At 44.5% G+C, this 22,264-nt stretch overlaps 2 protein-coding genes across 4 annotated transcripts in view; one reads left to right on the forward strand and one right to left on the reverse strand.

The window, feature by feature from the left end:
- The window catches only part of LOC141047286 (uncharacterized), a 527,896-nt gene that overhangs the window by 316,845 nt on the left and 188,787 nt on the right, over positions 1–22,264 (forward strand). The gene's annotated exons all lie outside the window — the stretch shown is intronic.
- Positions 1–22,264, reverse strand: part of LOC141047344 (uncharacterized) — a 549,461-nt gene that overhangs the window by 80,725 nt on the left and 446,472 nt on the right. The window lies entirely within an intron of this gene.

The raw sequence follows: 22,264 nt of genomic DNA on the forward strand, positions 1-22,264 counted from the left end.
CTTTTGGACATCAAACAGTGGACTCTCAATAGAGCGTCAGCATTGCCATGCAATTTCCCTGGCCTATGTTCCACATGGACTTTTAAATCCTGAAGTATTAGGAACCACCTAGTCACTCAGGCATTGTTAGGCTATGTGCACATATTGCAGATTTAGATGCGGATCCGCAACATCAAATCCGCAGTGCAACCAATGTTAGTGAATGGGAAATTTGGGTTTGTTGTGCACATGCTGTGGAAAAATCTGCGCAGTGTTTTTTTTCCGCAGCAAGTCAATTCTTTTCGTGGATCTGCAGTGTTTCAGCACCCATTGACTTCCACTGAGTCAGGCATATCCTCAGCAAAACCGCAGATGTAAAAAGATCTGCGGATTTGTTGCAGATGTGGGTGCGAGAAACGCTGCAGATCGGGAGGAGGAATAGTGTGTGGGCGGAATGTGGGCAGAGACTATGTGCGTGTCAGTGTGTGGGGGTCTGCATGTCTGTATGTGTGCATGTGTCCCTGTGTGTGTGCTGTTGTGTGCAGGTCTGTGTGGCCAGGCATTGTGCGATGGGAATACTGCTCCCATCCGGCTATGAATGCTGTCACATATGACAGTGACAGCATTCGCCGATGATGAGACAGTAGTCCCATCACTCGATGCATGTCAAGCAGGGGCGCACTTATAATGAGGCAAGTTGAGCATGTTGCCTCAGGTGGCAGGCAGCTGCTGTGCAGAGGGGGTGGTATATATGCTCTGCTACTCTCAGCACCTACAATTAAGCCACTGCTAGCTCAGGGGTGGCCTGGGCCAGGGGAACACACTGTTACCTTTGAATATGTATTCTGCTGTCCTGGCCACATGACAGAGATGCAGACACACCCCCTGCATGCTGTGTGGCTTCATCTCTGAAGTGACGTCACAGCGCGCCTGGCACTGCTGTCTGCTTCAGTCTGCCGGAGAGAGATCAGCCTGCTGATCGGATACCTCAGTGGAAAAGTCAGGTCAGGACTCAGGAGGTCTGCAGTGAGGGGGGCAGCAGGACGCTGCTCATCTCATCACACGGAATTGTATAGTGTCCAGTCGGTGGCCCTTCTGTTGGGGCTCAGTGTGAGTTACTGCAGTCTGAACATTGATGCAGATTAGGGTCGTCCTGTCAGTGTGAAAAGTTCAGTCTGGTTCAATAAATCACACTGAGTCTCAGCAAAAGAGACCACAGACATCACTATACAGGATTCTGCACTGACTGATCACACGTCTGCCTATAACATATGACTCCATATATAATGTGTGAGGTCCTGTGGACAGCTCCAGGTGTGATCAGTCCAGTGTACATCTGTGCAAATAATATATCACATCCACTATACAGATTGGTGTATCATCTACTGTGATACAGACATCATGTGTTAAAAAATACACATTGCTATATAACATCAGATGTCTCTAGTCACAGTATATTATATACCAGTCATGTATTCTCCTATATACTCTATGTGGCATACTGTGTGAACAGACATCAGAGATTACAAGTATGTAGAGGTTATTGTGTGCATAGTATATCTGATCTCTGCCCATGTCTGGTATATATTATACTCAGGGCCCCACCTACCATGAGGCAAGTTGAGCACTTTGCCTCAGGCGGCAGTGCGTCCCTGAAGAGTGGGGGAGGCAGATTCTGCTGGACCCGGTGTAGTAACTGAACTTGCGTTGGAGATGCAGGTTCAGTTACTACTCTATTGCCTTGCGGGCCCGCATGGCAATGGTTAAAGCCGCCAGCCAATCGGAGGCTGGCAGCTGACATCAGTGCGCACGTCACCAGTGGACGGCATCATTGTCATTGGCCGGCGAGTGCGTGCTTGAAAAGCCTGGAGGCTGGGAGTTTCGTCGCATGATCGTGGCCAGGTAAAGAGAAAGTTTTTTGTTTGTTTTTTTTAATTTAAAGCGGCAAATCTTGCAATGTGTTTCACCGGCAGGATGGAGACACATGGACCATGTGTCTCCATCCTGTCCTGGGGCAGAATGGAGCATGGGGACAGGATTGGAGACACTGGGCAGGATTGGAGATGCAGGGGGCAGGATCATGGGGCAGAATGGAGACAGATGGGGCAGGATTGGAGACAGATGGGGCAAGATCATAGGGCTGGATGGATACGATGGAGACAGATGGGGCTGGATGGATACGATGGAGATAGATGGGGCAGGATGGATACGATGGAGACAGATGGGGCAGGACCATGGGACAGATTGGGCAGGATGGGACATAACATGGGGGCAGAATGGATTCTCATGAGGGCAGGATGGGAGAACATACGGCTGGAGCTAGGAATTTGACACACGGGGGCCAGGATATACCATAGGGGCTAATTATTGGATTATCTATGTAGCAAGGTGGATATTAAGGGTTTTTGCACACATTGTGGATTTGGCTGCGCATCTGCAGCGGATTTGGCCCTGCAGATCCACAGAAGTTTTCCATGCGGTTTACAGTACCATGTAAACCTATGGAAAACAAAAATCGCTGTGCAAATTTCACGCGGAAACGTAGCTGTTTATTTTCCACAGCATGTCAATTATTTGTGCGGATTCCGCAGCGTTTTTACACCTATTCCATTATAGGAATCCGCAGGTGTAAAAATGCAGGCGAATTCCGCAGAAAACCCGCAGGTAAAACGCAGTTCATTTTACCTGCGGATTCTGCAGAATCTGCGCGGAAAAATCCACACTGGAATCCGCAATGTATGCACATACCCTTAAACTTTACTTTTTTTTAGTTAAAATTGTAAAAAGCCAAATTAGTCAAACAAAAACAAAGGGGTACCACTGTGCCGGAAGTGCCGTTTAACCGACGAACAGAAAAGGGGGGGGTTGTTAAAAAGGTACTACTGGCCTCTCAGATCCTCAATATTAATCTGACCTGATAGCAAAATGACTGTAGTTGTCCATAGGATGAATAGTATGTACATGATCTCATTTATATGGTACAAATAAGTGGTGCTTATAAGAAAAGGATGTTATACCCATACATGTTATTGTGACTTCGGCAAGTGGATTACATATCCTATGGGCAACTATGGTCATTTTGCTGTCAGGTCAGATTAATATTGAGGATCTGAGAGGCCAGTAGTACCTTTTTAACAATCCCCCCCTTCCTCTTTAAATACCCCAAAAGATATTCAAGACAATATTATTTCCAACTTCAAATTTACAAGAAAAGAACACTACTTAACGTAATCTAGGTGTTAACAACAAATACTGTAGGTTGACCCTCTTTAAGTGGAACTATGCACCACTTACGCAGAACCTTCAAACTGATCTGACTAGGTGGTCTGCATTGAACTAATCCTGGCTGGGCAGAATACACACAAAAATGGTATCTTTGCTAAGATTCTTATACCTTTTCCGATCCTTACCGATAGCTATACCAGCCAGGACATTCTCTAAAATTCACTCTGCTATTGCCAGATTCATATGGCAAGGAAAGAAAGCTAGAATTTCACAAAAAATAATGTTTTTAATAGAAAACTAGGGGGTATATCACTTCCAAATTTTGCACTTTAGGGCAGAGTCACACTGCCAAATTTTTGGTCTGAGAATCGGATTGTAAAACTCGCACTGGCTGTCTGCTCTCCTGACCTGAGCTTGACAGCTGCATAGTAATCCATCATGCTGTCATGCTCAGGTCAGGAGAGGTGCCGGCCAGTCCGTTCAGTGCGATGCGACTATCGCAGGAGAAATACACCAGTGTGACTCTGCCCATACTTTAAGTCTGCACAGATAGCACAATTGATGAATGTCTGCTCCCACAATACTAAACCAAGATGGGTCCACTTGGAGTCTCACCTCGTTAAACCATTCTCGCTACCTGGGCTGATGTGGTCCATGGAAAAAATTCCAAAGGGTATAATATTAACGGCTCCCTTTACAGCCCATTCTCTTATCCTGTGGAGGAAAGCTAGATTCAAATATAAGCTACAATCTGAACCTTCCCCTCTGACCTCCATTATATGCAACCCAATGTTCTTACCAGGCCTCAACCAAAACATGTTTACATGGTGGATCCTACGGGAGATCATTACATTGAAGCATTTGTGCTCCCCATTCAATATTTTACTAAATAGACAGGAATTTATTTGAAAATATGAACCTCCGATCAGAGAGACCATGCGTATTAACGCGGTACTTCACTTAGTCTATAGTCTTCGCCCAAATGAACAACCCTTGCATATGTCTAGTTTTGAGCAAAAATGTATTACCGACCCAATGGGCAGGGGAGAAATATCTTTAGTATACTCAATTATTAACCCTCCTCATGATGAAAAAAATTTAAATTTATGATACAATGGGAGGAAGAGATGGGATTTGATTTACCACTAAAGGATTGGAGGTTCTGCTGCGACACGTTGTCCAGGGGAAGCCACCAGTCATCCCTGGTGGAGACTTCATTGAAAGTTCTCCACAGAAGCTACCTGGTCCCAACCAAACTTCATAGTATATACCCAAATATATCAGCTATGTGTTATAGAGGTTGTGGACAACTGGGGGACATGAAACACAGCTGGTGGACATGTCCGGGGGTCTCAGACCTTTGGCGCACAGTGGGACTCATCGTGGATCAATTAATAGGCAAGAAAATCCCTCTAGATCCCTTGGTTTTCCTCCTTGGGGCGAAACACCCATCCCTCCCTAGAGGCCTCTACAGATTGGTAAATTATCTTTTCATGGCTACCAAAATCTATATAGCAGCAAAATGGAAATCCCCAACATTGTCACTATTGCTCGGTAAAGAAAGGATGAATAATTTTATGCTATATGAACGCATTGAAGCAACCAGAAATGACAAGTGGGATCCGTTCTTTAAACGTTGGGGCCATGGATGGAGGTGGAATCTAATATGCAATTAGACCAGATCCTGCGCATATCACCATAATACCTCCGAACTATGGGGATGGGGAGTTGAGATCAGGACCTGGAAATGCAGTAGATAACCGCTGTGTATTTGCTCTGGAACAATAATATAGAAGAGATGGGACTGGAATAATCAGTGACACTGGGCTATCAAAAGGATACCAATGATGTTTTCGTTCACACCATGGATTCAATGCTTCTTTTCTCTATTGTATTTCCCTACTGTTGTAATTGTCTTGTCTTTCCCCGTTAGATTATATGTATGTCATGACAAGTTAAAATTCCCCTGTGAGGGAATATGATTTACAGTCTAATGTTCATTTGAATTATGAAAATTTCAATAAAAACCATTTTGAAATTAAACAACAACCACAAGACGGATTTCATCACCAGGTATCAATTGTAATCAGTATAATGGTGCTTACCTGACACTGTAGGTTACTGTGCACAATCCTGCTGACAGGTTCCCTTGAGATTTAATATGCAAATTGCCTCTTCAGAGAAGAAGAGGACTTGAACTCTATAGCGCCGCCTGTTGACAAGCCAGTGCTAGTATGTCACTCTCCACAAGGAGAAACTTTACCCCTTAGACTAGAAGTCTTCAAACAGAGGCTGGACAGACATCTGACTGGGATGATTTAGCGAATCCTGCTTTGAGCAGGGGGTTGGACCAGATGGCCTTGGAGGTCCCTTCCAACTCTACGATTATATGATTAGACCTCAGTCCAGAGCCTCTCACCTAGCCAAATCAGTTCTCATACTTTGCACTGAAGAGGGCTAATAGCTCGAAACACCGTGTCTGCAAATTGAGATTCTGATTTGGCTTTTATCCTTGGTCATATTACAAGACTCGTTAAAGGGTTGATTGTGACTTGTAGGAACGCTACTACCAACAGGTGGCGCTATAGAGTTCAAGTCCTCTTCTCTGAAGAGGCAATTTGCATATTATTTTCCCAGAGGAGCACTGCATGGTGAATAAGCCTCCTTACCTTGACAAAAGCCAGAGCTGGCATGTCACTCTCCACAAGGAGAAACCTTACCCCTTAGACCTTGAGATTTAAGGCATTTGGAAGAGGCAATGGAGAGCTTTTTTTTAAGACTATCAGGGAGTTACAGACGCACATAAGAGAGGCAGATCAATCCCACCACAATCAAACTATTATACAGAATGAACAGGTAAAACAAGATATAGAATAAAATATGTTACATCTCCAACAGCAACGTATGTGCGAGGGGAGAACTCCAACAATAAACCAGAGTTGTACTCATTTATGATGGACCATTGGTGTTATGAGCTCATTTTCTCGTTCACCTTTGATGTCCGATGAACTCCCTCTGCTGGTGAAAGGAGGTGGTAAAACTGATTTGGATGGGAGAGACCTGTCACCTGAACAGGTGGATTGCGATTGGACATCCGGAATCTCTGAGTGGATATAAGGCAGCTGAAGCCCTGTAGGGTTGCTGGTGATTTTCTCTGCTCTGAGCTCTGGCCTCCAGTTCAGTTCCTGTCTTCCAAAGCTAAGTTTTTGCTCTGCTATTGTTCCATGAGATTTTGTCTGGTTTACTTAGTTTTTGTGTTCAGCCAGCCCTGGCTGGGAATGGCTGAATTCCATTTTTGTCTCTGATCAGTTGATCTCTTTGCTCAGTTTTCAGAATATACCTGAGTGCTGATATAGTGCTTTTGAAGTCTAGCGACTTCAGGGCCTTTTCTATCAGACGTGTTGAACATTATTTTTGGCAGGGTTTTTGCGTGATTGCAGACAGTTGCTTTTCTTTCCTGTCCTTTCTAGTTAGCGAGGGCCCCATCGTTTGCTCTGCCTGTCTTTCTGTCTGTGTTTGTGTTTTCATCTTTTTTCACCGTCAATACATGTTGGGGGCTGTCTATTGCTTTGGGGTCTGCTCTGGGGCAATTTATATTTCCCCTTTCTTTCTTTAGGCTTATTTAGTTCTCCGGCCGTGACAAGGCGTCTAGGATCAACGTAGGCACGCTCTACGGCTACTGCTAGTTGTTGTTGATAAGCTCAGGGGTCTGCAATCTGCTAGCTACCAACCTCTCCGGTTTTCTGGACTTAGCTTGCATTTTTGTTTTTTCCTCCTCCGGTGACTCATTCATAACAATTGGAGCTACTATGAGTCCTCACCAGAAGAGTAGAGTAAGTATTAGCGCCCCATTTCAGGAGAGATTGTGCAGTAATCTGAATTCCTCAGGATCGAAAACATAATGGAATTTATGACGTGGAGTGAATCCATGAAATCAGGGCTCGAACCATGCCAACACATCTAGAGGAGTGAATAAATGTATATTACAGCCATCAGCCATGCACAGCTTAGAGATATATCATGGCACAGGTGTAATGTTTTTCCTGTAGTTTATCACAATCCTCCTTGAAATTAGTTTTAATACAAATTGAAAATTCGGGCTAAAGGGAAATTCACACTTGGCCTCATTGCACATTTAACCCCGTTCTGACATTTTACGTACTATTCCGTCCATGGTACCCAGGCCCGTATCACTGGGGACGGAATAGTACGTCATCGCGATCAGCGGCGCTCCCGGGTGTCAGCTGATTATTACAGCTGACACCTGGCACTATGTGCTAGGGGCGGTCACAGACAGCCCCCGGCACATTAACCCCTGGCACACTGCGATCAAACATGATCGCAGTGTACAGGGGGCATAGGAGTGAAGCGTGCGGGGATGGGGCTCCCAGCATGCTTCCCTGCGACCCTCAGAGTGATGCGATGTGCTGCGTCGCTCCGAGGGTCTCCCGAATCCAATATGGCCATGGAGGCCTGCAGAGAGGCGGTTTCCTCAGTGCCTGCTAAGAGCAGGCTCTGAGGAAGTCTGTGCAGTGCCTGTCAGATCGCTGATCTGACAATCTGACAGAGTGCTGTCCAAACTGTCAGATTAGCGATCTGACACCTTATAGTGATGTCTCCCCCTGGGACAATAAAATAAAGTAAAAAAAAAGAAACAGAAAAAACCTGTAAAAATAATTTATAAAAAATTCCTAAATAAATTAAAAAAAAAATAATAATCCCTAATAAATTCATTTTTTGGAAATAAAAAAAACCAATAAAAGGACACATATTTAGTATCGCCGCATCTGTAACCACTTGCCCTATAAAACTGTCCCACTAGTTAATCCCTTTAGTGAACCCTTTAAAAAATAAAAATCAAAGCATAAAACAAACGCTTTATCATCATACCGCCAAACAAAAAGTGCAATAATGTGCGATCAAAAAAACGTATATAAATAACTATGGTACTGCTGAAAACATCATCTTGTCCCACAAAAAATGAGCCACCACACAGCATCATCAGTGAAAAAATAAAAAAGTTATAGCTCGCAGAATAAAGTGATGCAAAATTAATTATTTTTTTTATATAAAATTGTTTTTATTGTATAAAAGCGCCAAAACATAAAAAAGGAATAAATGAGGTATCACTGTAATCGTACTGACCCAAAGAATAAAACCGCTTTATCAATTTTACCGCACGCAGAACGGTGTAAACGCCCCCCCAAAAGAAATTCATGAAACGCTGGTTTTTGTTCATTCTGCGTCCCAAAAAACGGAATAAAAAGCAATCAAAAAATGTCACGTGCCTGAAAATGGTACCAATAAAAATGTCAACTCATCCCGCAAAAAATAAGACCTCACATGACTCGGTGGGTCAAAATATGGAAAAATTATAGCTCTCAAAATGTGGTGAGGCAAAAACTATTTTTACAATAAAAAGCGAATTTTAGCGTGCGACAGCTGCCAAACATAAAACCCGCCATAAATAGTAAATCAAACCCCCTGTTATCACCCCCTTAGGTAGGTAAAAATAATAAAATTAAAAAAATGTATTTATTTCCATTTTCCTATTAGGGATAGGGCTAGAGTTAGGGCTGAGATTAGGGTTAGGGTGTGTGCACACAATGCGGATTCTGCTGCAGATTTTTCCACGCAGATTTGGCTAAATTTGCAAGTAAATCCACCGTTAAATCCACAGGTCAACTGACCTACGTTTTACCTGCGGGTTAGCCTGCGGTTTTCCCCTGCACTTTGACTCCTGGTAATGGAGCAGGTGTCAAACCGCTGCGGATTCCGCACAAAGAAGTGACATGCTGCGTAATTAAAACTGCAGCAAATCGGCACGGAAAAATCCGCAGCGTGTGCACTGCGTTTTTCATTTGCCATTGAATATAAAGGTACTGTACAACACAGCAGAAAACAAATCCGCTGCGGATACTGTTATGATTGAGTCACCGTAGGAGGCAAAAACAGAAATGCTAGCTAAGTCCTGAAAACCAGAGAAGTTGGCAACTATCAGATTGCAGACCCCTGAACCTATCAACACAACTAGCAGTAGCCGTGGGGGGTTCCTACGATGACCTAGACCCCTCGATCACAGCCGGAGAGATACATAGGCCTAAAGAAGGAAAGGGGAAATCTAACTGCCCCAGAGCAGACCCCAAAGCAATAGGCAGCCCCCCACATATAATGACGGTGAAGCAAGATGAAAACACTTACACAGACAGAAAGACAGGCTGAGCAAAGACGGGGCCCAAAAACTACCTAGATAGGAACGGATAGGAAGGCTGCTGTCTGCAATCTGCCAAAACCCTATCAGAGACAAAAGCCAACAAGCTGATATAAAAATGGCCCTGAAGCAACTAAGCTTCAAAAACTAAATCAGCACTCAGGTACTTTCAGAAGACAGAGCTCAAGGAACACTGCACACTCCAGCAGGGAGTGGCAGAATCCAAAAAGCAAGAAAAACAAAAAACAAATCTTAGATGCAAAAAGGCAAAACAGAAAACTTAGCTTTAGGAGAGCAGGAATCAGACTGGTGTCCAAGAGTCCACAGAGAAATCACCCGCAGGGCAGAAAGGGCGCAGGCTGCCCTAAATCCAGTCAGTGACTCCACTCAGCCAATCGTCTTCATTAGTCCCAGGTGCCTGATAATCAGGCTCACTACCTTCCTTCACCAGAAAAGGGAGTTCACCAGGCCCCAGTGACGGAGGGGAAAATGAACTCACAACAGTACCCCCCCTTGAGGAGGGGTCACCGAACCCTCAACAACGCTACCAGGGCGATCAGGGTGAGCCCGATGAAAGGCACGCACCAATCTTTTGGCATGAATATCAGAGGCAGAGACCCAGGAATTATCCTCCTGACCATAACCCTTCCACTTAACCAAATACTGGAGTCTCCGTCTAGCCAGACGGGAATCCAGAATTTTCTCTACCTCATATACCAAGTTACCTTCAACCAATACAGGGTCCGGAGGTGCCACCTCAGGCACAACTGGCTCAACAAACCTCTTCAACAAGGACTTATGGAACACATTATGGATCTTAAATGTGACAGGAAGAGCCAAACGAAAAGAGACAGGATTAATAATCTCCAAAATCTTGTAAGGTCCAATAAATCTAGGCTTAAACTTAGGAGAAGCCACCTTCATAGCAATATTTTTTGATGATAACCACACCATATCACCAATCTTAAACTGGGGACCAATGGTCCTATGTCGATTGGAAAACCTCTGGGCCTTTTCCTGGGAGAGAGATAACTTATCCACCACTTGGTCCCAGATCTGGTGCATTCTCTCCACCACAGTGTCAACACCTGGGCAGGCAGAAGGCTCCACCTGCCCTGAAGAAAATCGAGGGTGAAAACCAAAGTTACAAAAAAAAGGTGACATCAAAGTGGCAGAACTAGCTCTATTATTTAAAGCAAATTCGGCCAAGGGCAAAAATGAAACCCAATCATCCTGATCAGCGGAAATAAAACATCTCAAATACGACTCCAAGGTCTGGTTTGTTCTCTCTGTCTGCCCATTGGTCTGAGGGTGAAAAGCAGAGGAGAAGGACAACTGAATTCCCAACTTGGAACAGAACGTCCTCCAAAATTTAGACACAAATTGAACTCTTCTGTCAGATACAATGTTCTCAGGAATCCTGTGCAAGCGAACCACCTGTTGCAAAAACAGAGGCACCAACTCAAAGGAAGATGGCAACTTAGGGAGTGGTACAAGATGAACCATCTTAGAGAACCTATCACAAATCACCCAAATAACAGTCATTCTTTGAGAGACCGGCATATCAGAAATGAAATCCATTGAAATATGGGTCCATGGCCTCCTGGGGACCGGCAAAGGCATCAACAACCCACTAGAGCGAGAACAAGATTTAGACCGGGAGCAAGTCCCACAGGACTGCACAAAATTCCTGACATCATGAGACAAGGTGGGCCACCAAAAAGAGTGACTCACCAGATCTCTTGTACCAAAAATACCTGGATGACCAGCCAATGCAGAGCAATGAACTTCAGACATCACTCTCTTCTTCCACTGGTCAAGAACATACAACTTTCCACTGGGGCAACGCTCAGGTTTGTCCTCCTGGAACTCTTGCAGAGCAAGTCTCAAATCGGGCGAGATGGCAGAAAGAACTACCCCTTCGCCTAAGATGGTGGCAGGCTTGGTCACCACAGGAGAATCAGCAAAGAAACTCCTAGAGAGGGCATCTGCCTTGACATTCTTAGTTCCAGGAAGGAAAGAGACCACAAAATCAAAACGTGTAAAAAACAAGGCCCACCTAGCCTGTCTAGGGTTCAAGCGTTTAGCCGACTCTAGGTAAATCAAATTTTTGTGGTCAGTGAGGACCACAACTTGATGTTTGGCTCCCTCCAACCAATGTCTCCACTCCTCAAATGCCCATTTCATGGCCAACAGTTCCCGATTCCCCACATCATAGTTACGTTCAGATGAAGAGAACTTACGGGAAAAGAAAGCACAGGGATTCATTTTAGATGTTATCGGATCCTTTTGGGACAACACCGCACCTGCACCAATCTCAGAAGCATCCACCTCTACCTGGAACGGGAGTGAGACATCAGGTTGCCGCAGAACCGGGGCGGAGGTAAATCTACGCTTCAGCTCCTGAAAGGAAGCAACCGCCTCCGGAGACCAATTCAACACATCCGCACCCTTCCTGGTCAGGTCAGTCAATGGTTTGGCAATACTAGAAAATTTTGCTATAAATTTCCGATAAAAATTAGCAAAACCCAAAAACTTCTGGAGGGCCTTCAAAGAAGTGGGCTGAACCCAATCATAAATGGCCTGTACCTTGGCCGGGTCCATTTAATAGTTGACGGAGACAAAATAAATCCCAAAAAATAAATTCTCTGTACTCCAAAAAGGCATTTTGATCCTTTGACATACAGAGAATTCTCTCTCAAGATCCGGAACACAGTCCGAATATGTTCCACATGAGAATCCCAATCCTTGGAGAAGATCAAAATATCATCCAGATAGATAATCAAAAATTTATCGACAAAGTCTCGGAAAATATCGTTCATGAAGCACTGGAAGACAGAAGGGGCATTAGTGAGCCCAAAAGGCATCACCAGGTACTCAAAATGTCCCTCCGGAGTATTAAACGCCATCTTCCATTCATCCCCCTGCTTAATGCGGATAAGATTATACGCCCCCCTGAGGTCAAGCTTGGTAAACCAGCAAGCACCTCTGACACTAGAGAATAGATCCGAAATCAGGGGTAATGGATACTGATATTTAATAGTAATTTTATTGAGGGCATGATAATCAATACAAGGCCTTAAAGAACCATCCTTCTTGGCCACAAAAAAAAAACCGGCACCTAAGGGTGAAGAGGATGGTCTAATATGACCCTTCTCCAACGCCTCCTTAATATAGGACCACATAGCCTCGTGCTCGGGTACAGATAAATTGGAGAGCCGACCCTTAGGAAATTTACACCCCGGGTTTAGTTCAATTGCACAGTCATAACTCCTATGAGGAGGCAAGGACGCAGACTCATTCTCACTAAATACATCATAGTAGTCCGCCAAATAGTCAGGAACCTCATGCGACTGAGGAGAGGTGGAAAAAACCGGAGCCTCACTAAAGGTACACCGGCAACCCCAACTCACCACAGACGCAGACTTCCAATCCAAAACTGGATTATGAATCTGCAACCAGGGAAACCCCAGAACAACGGCATCATGCAGACCATGCAACACCAAAAATCTGCAATTTTCTTGGTGGTCTGGGGCGACCCGCATGACCAACTGGGTCCAAAACTGAGGTTTATTTTTAGCCAGAGGGGTAGCATCAATCCCCCTCAAAGGGATAGGCGTCTGCAGAGGTGTCAACGGAAATCCACAACGTTTAGCAAAATCCAAGTCCATTAGGTTTAGCGCTGCTCCCGAATCCACAAAAGCCTTGGCAGAAAATGTGGACAGGGAACAGATCAGAGTAATCGCCAAAAGAAACTTAGGCTGAACCCCACCAACAGAAAACGTGTGTGCAAAGCGTTTCTCACGTTTAGGACAAACGGAAATAACATGTGAGGCATCTCCACAGAAAAAACACAGCTTATTACGCCTTCTGAATTCCTGACGTTGCGCCTTAGACAAAACTCTATCACATTGCATAGGTTCAGACGTCTGTTCAACCGGTGGCAACACCTCTCGGGTAATCCTGTGTTCACGTAAACGCCAATCAACCTGAATGGCTAAAGACATAGAATCGTCCAGACCAGAGGGAACAGGAAATCCCACCATAGTATCTTTTACGGCTTCTGACAAACCCTTCCGAAAGAGAGCAGCCAAGGCACTATCATTCCAGGTAGTAAGGACCGCCCACTTTCGGAACTTTTGACAGTACAACTCTGCAGATTCTCGACCCTGGTTCAATGCTAACAGGGTCTTTTCAGCCTGATCAATAGCATTAGGTTCGTCGTACAGCAACCCCAAGGCTTGAAAAAATGCGTTCACATTAGTCAGAATAATGTCATCTGGTTTCAAAGAAAACGCCCAATCCTGGGGATCGCCGCGCAGCAAAGAGATGACAATTTTAACCTGCTGCGCAGGGCTCCCTGACGAGTTAGGCTTCAAAGCAAAAAAATAATTTACAATTATTTTTGAAACTCAAAAATTAAGATCGATCCCCAAAAAATAAATCAGGTGTGGGGATCTTTGGTTCAACAGCATGTGAACGAGCGAGATAGGCAGAAATTCCTCGCACTTCAGCAGCGAGCTGCTCCACACGATCAGACACTTGCTTTATCTCCATTGAGAGAAAAAAAAATTCCCCCTACGGCCTCAGAGATATAGAGGAAAGAATATACACACTCTTTTTTTTTTTTTTTTAAACACAATTCTTTCCTGCTATTGAGTACCCCAGGATCTGCGGTTGGGCGGGTGATTCTGTTATGATTGAGTCACCGTAGGAGGCAAAAACAAATGCTAGCCAAGTCCTGAAAACCAGAGAAGTTGGCAACTATCAGATTGCAGACCCCTGAACCTATCAACACAACTAGCAGTAGCCGTGGGGGGTTCCTACGATGACCTAGACCCCTCGATCACAGCCAGAGAGATACATAGGCCTAAAGAAGGAAAAGGGAAATCTAACTGCCCCAGAGCAGACCCCAAAGCAATAGGCAGCCCCCCACATATAATGACGGTGAAGCAAGATGAAAACACTTACACAGACTGAAAGACAGGATGAGCAAAGACGGGGCCCAAAAACTACCTAGATAGGAACGGATAGGAAGGATGCTATCTGCAATCTGCCAAAACCCTATCAGAGACAAAAGCCAACAAGCTGATATAAAAATGGCCCTGAAGCAACTAAGCTTCAAAAACTAAATCAGCACTCAGGTACTTTCAGAAGACAGAGCTCAAGGAACACTGCACACTCCAGCAGGGAGTGGCAGAATCCAAAAAGCAAGAAAAACAAAAAAACAAATCTTAGATGCAAAAAGGCAAAACAGAAAACTTAGCTTTAGGAGAGCAGGAATCAGACTGGTGTCCAAGAGTCCACAGAGAAATCACCCACAGGGCAGAAAGGGCACAGGCTGCCCTAAATCCAGTCAGTGACTCCACTCAGCCAATCATCTTCATTAGTCCCAGGTGCCTGATAATCAGGCTCACTACCTTCCTTCACCAGAATAGGGAGTTCACCAGGCCCCAGTGACGGAGGGGAAAATGAACTCACAACAGGATACGCAGCAGAATCCGCAACATGTGCACACACCCTTTAGGGTTGTTTTGGGGTTAGGGTTAGAGTTAGAATTGGGGGGTTTCCACTGTTTAGGCCCATCAGGGGCACGCCAAACGCAACATGGCGTCTGATCTCAATTCCAGCCAATTTTGCATTCAAAAAGTCAAACGGGGCTCCTTCCCTTCCAAGCTCTGCCATGCGCCCAAACAGTGGTCTACCCCCACATATGGGGTATCAGCATACTCAAGACAAATTGCACAACAACTTTTGCAGTCCAATTTCATCTGTTACCCTTGGGAAAATGAAAAATAGGGGGCAAAAATATCATTATTGTGAAAAAAATATGATTTTTTTATTTTTATGGCTCTACGTTATAAACTTCTGTGAAGCACTTATAGGTTCAAAGTGCTCGCCACATATCTAAGTAAGTTCCTTGGGGGGTCTAGTTTCCAAAATGGGGTCACTTGTGGGGGGTTTCCACAGTTTAGGCACATCAGGGGCTCTCCAAAGGCAACATGACACCCGCAGACCATTCCATCAAAGTCTGCATTCCAAAACGTCATTACTTCTCTTCCGAGCCCCAACGTGTGCCCATACAGTAGTTTTCTCCCACATATGGGGTATCGGCGTACTCAGGACAAATTGGACAACAACTTTTGGGGTCCAATTTCTCCTGTTACCCTTGGGAAAATAAAAAAATTGGGGACTAAAAGATCATGTTTGAGAAAAAATATGATTTTTTTAATTTCAAGCCCGGGCGCTATAAACTTCTGTGAAGCACTTGGGGGTTCAAAGTGCTCACCACACATCTAGATAAGTTCCTTGGGGGGGTCTAGTTTCCAAAATGGGGTCACTTGTGGGGGGTTTCCACAGTTTAGGCACATCAGTTGCTCTCCAAAGGCAACATGACTCGCGCAGACTATTCTGTCAAAGTCTGCATTCCAAAACGTCACTACTTCCCTTCCGAGCCCCGACGTATGCCCATACAGTAGTTTTCTCCCACATATGGGGTATCAGCGTACTCAGGACAAATTGGACAGATTTTGGGGTCCAATTTCTCATGTTACCATTGGAAAAATAGAAAAAAATTGGGGACTAAAAGATCATGTTTGTGGAAAAAATATGATTTTTTTATTTTCACGCCCGGGAGATATAAACTTCTGTGAAGCACTTGGGGGTTCAAAGTGCTCACCACTCATCTAGATAAGTTTATTGGGGGGTCTAGTTTCCAAAATGGGGTCACATGTGGGGCGTTTCCACAGTTTAGGCACATCAGGGGCTCTCCAAAGGCAACATGACACCCGCAGACCATTCCATCAAAGTCTGCATTCCAAAACGTCATTACTTCTCTTCCGAGCCCCAACGTGTGCCCATACAGTAGTTTTCTCCCACATATGGGGTATCGGCGTACTCAGGACAAATTGGACAACAACTTTTGGGGTCCAATTTCTCCTGTTACCCTTGGGAAAATAAAAAAATTGGGGACTAAAAGATCATGTTTGAGAAAAAATATGATTTTTTTAATTTCAAGCCCGGGCGCTATAAACTTCTGTGAAGCACTTGGGGGTTCAAAGTGCTCACCACACATCTAGATAAGTTCCTTGGGGGGGTCTAGTTTCCAAAATGGGGTCACTTGTGGGGGGTTTCCACAGTTTAGGCACATCAGTTGCTCTCCAAAGGCAACATGACTCGCGCAGACTATTCTGTCAAAGTCTGCATTCCAAAACGTCACTACTTCCCTTCCGAGCCCCGACGTATGCCCATACAGTAGTTTTCTCCCACATATGGGGTATCAGCGTACTCAGGACAAATTGGACAGATTTTGGGGTCCAATTTCTCATGTTACCATTGGAAAAATAGAAAAAAATTGGGGACTAAAAGATCATGTTTGTGGAAAAAATATGATTTTTTTATTTTCACGCCCGGGAGATATAAACTTCTGTGAAGCACTTGGGGGTTCAAAGTGCTCACCACTCATCTAGATAAGTTTATTGGGGGGTCTAGTTTCCAAAATGGGGTCACATGTGGGGCGTTTCCACAGTTTAGGCACATCAGGGGCTCTCCAAAGGCAACATGACACCCGCAGACCATTCCATCAAAGTCTGCATTCCAAAACGTCACTACTTCTCTTCCGAGCCCCAACATGTGCCCATACAGTAGTTTTCTCCCACATATGGGGTATCAGCGTACTCAGGACAAATTGCACAACAACTTTTCAGGTAAAATTTCCCCTGTCACCCTTGGGAAAATAAAAAAATTGGGGACAAAAAGATCATGTTTTAGGAAAAAATATGATTTTTTTTATTTTCACTGGGGCATTCTAAACTTCTATGAAGCACTTGGGGGTTCAAAGTGCTCATTACTCATCTAGATAAGTTCCTTGGGGGATCTAGTTTCCAAAATGGTGTCATTTGTAGGGGGTTTCCACAGTTTTGGTACATCAGGGGCTCTCCAAAGGCAATATGACACCCGCAGACCATTCCATCAAAGTCTGCATTCCAAAATGTCGCTACTTCTCTTCCGAGCCCCAACGTGTGCTCATACAGTAGTTTTCTCCCACATATGGGGTATCAGCGTACTCAGGACAAATTGCACAACAACTTTTCAGGTAAAATTTCCCCTGTCACCCTTGGAAAAATAAAAAAATTGGGGACTAAAAGATCATATTTGAGGAAAAATATGATTTTTTTAATTTCATGCCCGGGCATTATAAACTTCTGTGAAGCACTTGGGGGTTCAAAGTGCTCACCACACATCTAGATAAGTTCCTTGGGGGGGTCTAGTTTCCAAAATGGGGTCACTTGTCGGGGGTTTCCACAGTTTAGGCACATCAGTTGCTCTCCAAAGACAACATGACTCTCGCAGACTATTCTATCAAAGTCTGCATTACAAAACGTCACTATTTCCCTTCCGAGCCCCGACGTGTGCCCATACAGTAGTTTTCTCCCACATATGGGGTATCAGCGTACTCAGGACAAATTGGACAGATTTTGGGGTCCAATTTCTCATGTTACCATTGGGAAAATAAAAAAAATTGGGGACTAAAAGATCATGTTTGTGGAAAAAATATGATTTTTTTTATTTTCACGCCCGGGCAATATAAACTTCTGTGAAGCACTTGGGGGTTCAAAGTGCTCACTGTTATGAATGAGTCACCGTAGGAGGCAAAAGCAGAAATACAAGCTAAGTCCAGAAAACCAGAGAAGTTGGCAACTATCAGATTGCAGACCCCTGAACCTATCAACACAACTAGCAGTAGCCGTGGGGGGTTCCTACGATGCCCTAGACCCCTCGATCACAGCCGGAGAGATACATAGGCCTAAAGAAGGAAAAGGGAAATCTAACTGCCCCAGAGCAGACCCCAAAGCAATAGGCAGCCCCCCACATATAATGACGGTGAAGCAAGATGAAAACACTTACACAGACTGAAAGACAGGATGAGCAAAGACGGGGCCCAAAAACTACCTAGATAGGAACGGATAGGAAGGATGCTATCTGCAATCTGCCAAAACCCTATCAGAGACAAAAGCCAACAAGCTGATATAAAAATGGCCCTGAAGCAACTAAGCTTCAAAAACTAAATCAGCACTCAGGTACTTTCAGAAGACAGAGCTCAAGGAACACTGCACACTCCAGCAGGGAGTGGCAGAATCCAAAAAGCAAGAAAAACAAAAAAACAAATCTTAGATGCAAAAAGGCAAAACAGAAAACTTAGCTTTAGGAGAGCAGGAATCAGACTGGTGTCCAAGAGTCCACAGAGAAATCACCCACAGGGCAGAAAGGGCACAGGCTGCCCTAAATCCAGTCAGTGACTCCACTCAGCCAATCATCTTCATTAGTCCCAGGTGCCTGATAATCAGGCTCACTACCTTCCTTCACCAGAATAGGGAGTTCACCAGGCCCCAGTGACGGAGGGGAAAATGAACTCACAACAGGATACGCAGCAGAATCCGCAACATGTGCACACACCCTTTAGGGTTGTTTTGGGGTTAGGGTTAGAGTTAGAATTGGGGGGTTTCCACTGTTTAGGCCCATCAGGGGCACGCCAAACGCAACATGGCGTCTGATCTCAATTCCAGCCAATTTTGCATTCAAAAAGTCAAACGGGGCTCCTTCCCTTCCAAGCTCTGCCATGCGCCCAAACAGTGGTCTACCCCCACATATGGGGTATCAGCATACTCAAGACAAATTGCACAACAACTTTTGCAGTCCAATTTCATCTGTTACCCTTGGGAAAATGAAAAATAGGGGGCAAAAATATCATTATTGTGAAAAAAATATGATTTTTTTATTTTTATGGCTCTACGTTATAAACTTCTGTGAAGCACTTATAGGTTCAAAGTGCTCACCACATATCTAAGTAAGTTCCTTGGGGGGTCTAGTTTCCAAAATGGGGTCACTTGTGGGGGGTTTCCACAGTTTAGGCACATCAGGGGCTCTCCAAAGGCAACATGACACCCGCAGACCATTCCATCAAAGTCTGCATTCCAAAACGTCATTACTTCTCTTCCGAGCCCCAACGTGTGCCCATACAGTAGTTTTCTCCCACATATGGGGTATCGGCGTACTCAGGACAAATTGGACAACAACTTTTGGGGTCCAATTTCTCCTGTTACCCTTGGGAAAATAAAAAAATTGGGGACTAAAAGATCATGTTTGAGAAAAAATATGATTTTTTTAATTTCAAGCCCGGGCGCTATAAACTTCTGTGAAGCACTTGGGGGTTCAAAGTGCTCACCACACATCTAGATAAGTTCCTTGGGGGGGTCTAGTTTCCAAAATGGGGTCACTTGTGGGGGGTTTCCACAGTTTAGGCACATCAGTTGCTCTCCAAAGGCAACATGACTCGCGCAGACTATTCTGTCAAAGTCTGCATTCCAAAACGTCACTACTTCCCTTCCGAGCCCCGACGTATTCCCATACAGTAGTTTTCTCCCACATATGGGGTATCAGCGTACTCAGGACAAATTGGACAGATTTTGGGGTCCAATTTCTCATGTTACCATTGGAAAAATAGAAAAAAATTGGGGACTAAAAGATCATGTTTGTGGAAAAAATATGATTTTTTTATTTTCACGCCCGGGAGATATAAACTTCTGTGAAGCACTTGGGGGTTCAAAGTGCTCACCACTCATCTAGATAAGTTTATTGGGGGGTCTAGTTTCCAAAATGGGGTCACATGTGGGGCGTTTCCACAGTTTAGGCACATCAGGGGCTCTCCAAAGGCAACATGACACCCGCAGACCATTCCATCAAAGTCTGCATTCCAAAACGTCACTACTTCTCTTCCGAGCCCCAACATGTGCCCATACAGTAGTTTTCTCCCACATATGGGGTATCAGCGTACTCAGGACAAATTGCACAACAACTTTTCAGGTAAAATTTCCCCTGTCACCCTTGGGAAAATAAAAAAATTGGGGACAAAAAGATCATGTTTTAGGAAAAAATATGATTTTTTTTATTTTCACTGGGGCATTCTAAACTTCTATGAAGCACTTGGGGGTTCAAAGTGCTCATTACTCATCTAGATAAGTTCCTTGGGGGATCTAGTTTCCAAAATGGTGTCATTTGTAGGGGGTTTCCACAGTTTTGGTACATCAGGGGCTCTCCAAAGGCAATATGACACCCGCAGACCATTCCATCAAAGTCTGCATTCCAAAATGTCGCTACTTCTCTTCCGAGCCCCAACGTGTGCTCATACAGTAGTTTTCTCCCACATATGGGGTATCAGCGTACTCAGGACAAATTGCACAACAACTTTTCAGGTAAAATTTCCCCTGTCACCCTTGGAAAAATAAAAAAATTGGGGACTAAAAGATCATATTTGAGGAAAAATATGATTTTTTTAATTTCATGCCCGGGCATTATAAACTTCTGTGAAGCACTTGGGGGTTCAAAGTGCTCACCACACATCTAGATAAGTTCCTTGGGGGGGTCTAGTTTCCAAAATGGGGTCACTTGTCTTGGTTTCCACAGTTTAGGCACATCAGTTGCTCTCCAAAGACAACATGACTCTCGCAGACTATTCTATCAAAGTCTGCATTACAAAACGTCACTATTTCCCTTCCGAGCCCCGACGTGTGCCCATACAGTAGTTTTCTCCCACATATGGGGTATCAGCGTACTCAGGACAAATTGGACAGATTTTGGGGTCCAATTTCTCATGTTACCATTGGGAAAATAAAAAAAATTGGGGACTAAAAGATCATGTTTGTGGAAAAAATATGATTTTTTTTATTTTCACGCCCGGGCAATATAAACTTCTGTGAAGCACTTGGGGGTTCAAAGTGCTCACTGTTATGAATGAGTCACCGTAGGAGGCAAAAGCAGAAATACAAGCTAAGTCCAGAAAACCAGAGAAGTTGGCAACTATCAGATTGCAGACCCCTGAACCTATCAACACAACTAGCAGTAGCCGTGGGGGGTTCCTACGATGCCCTAGACCCCTCGATCACAGCCGGAGAAATACATAGGCCTAAAGAAAGAAAGGGGAAATCTAAACTGCCCCAGAGCAGCCCCAACATATAATGACGGTGAAGCAAGATGAAAATACTAACACAGACAGAAAGATAGACTGAGCAAAGACGGGGCCCCAAAACTACCTAGATAGGAAAGGACAGGAAGGCTGCTGTCTGCAATCTGCCAAAACCCTATCAAAGACAAAGCCAACCAGCTGATATGAAAAAGGCCCTGAAGCAGCTAGGCTTCAAAAACTGAATCAGCACTCAGGTATTTTCAGAAGACAGAGCTAAATGAATTCAGCACACCCCAGCAGGGAATGGCAGAAATCCAGAAAAACAAAGTCAAAGCACAAAAGCAAAAGGCTGAGTAGCAAACTTAGCTTTGGAGGAGCAGGAATTCAGACTGGTCTCCAAGGATCCCACAGAGAAATCACCCGCAGGGCAGAAGGGCGTCTGCAGCATTATATCCAGTTCGTAACTCCACTCAGCCAGTCACAATCATCAGCCTCAGGTGTTTGACAATCAGGCTCACTACCTTTCTTTACCAGAAGAGGGAGTTCCTCGGGCCTCAGTAATGAAGGGGAAAATGAACTCACAACAGCTCACCACACATCTAGATAAGTTTATTGGGGGGTCTAGTTTCCAAAATGGGGTCACATGTAGGGGGTTTCCACAGTTTAGGCACACCAGGGGCTCTCCAAAGACAACATGACACCCGCAGACCATTTCCATCAAAGTCTGCATTCCAAAATGTCACTACTTCCCTTCCAAGCCCCGTTGTGTGCCCATACAGTAGTTTTCTCCCACATATTGGGTATCAGCTTACTCAAGACAAATTGGACAACAACTTTTGGGGTCCAATTTTTCCTGTGTTAGGAATCTGGGTTCTATGCTGCCTATG

Source organism: Dendrobates tinctorius, unplaced genomic scaffold (assembly GCF_039654945.1).
Source record: "Dendrobates tinctorius isolate UK_male_01 unplaced genomic scaffold, ASM3965494v1 ptg000126l, whole genome shotgun sequence".
Classification (NCBI taxonomy): Eukaryota; Metazoa; Chordata; class Amphibia; order Anura; family Dendrobatidae; genus Dendrobates; species Dendrobates tinctorius.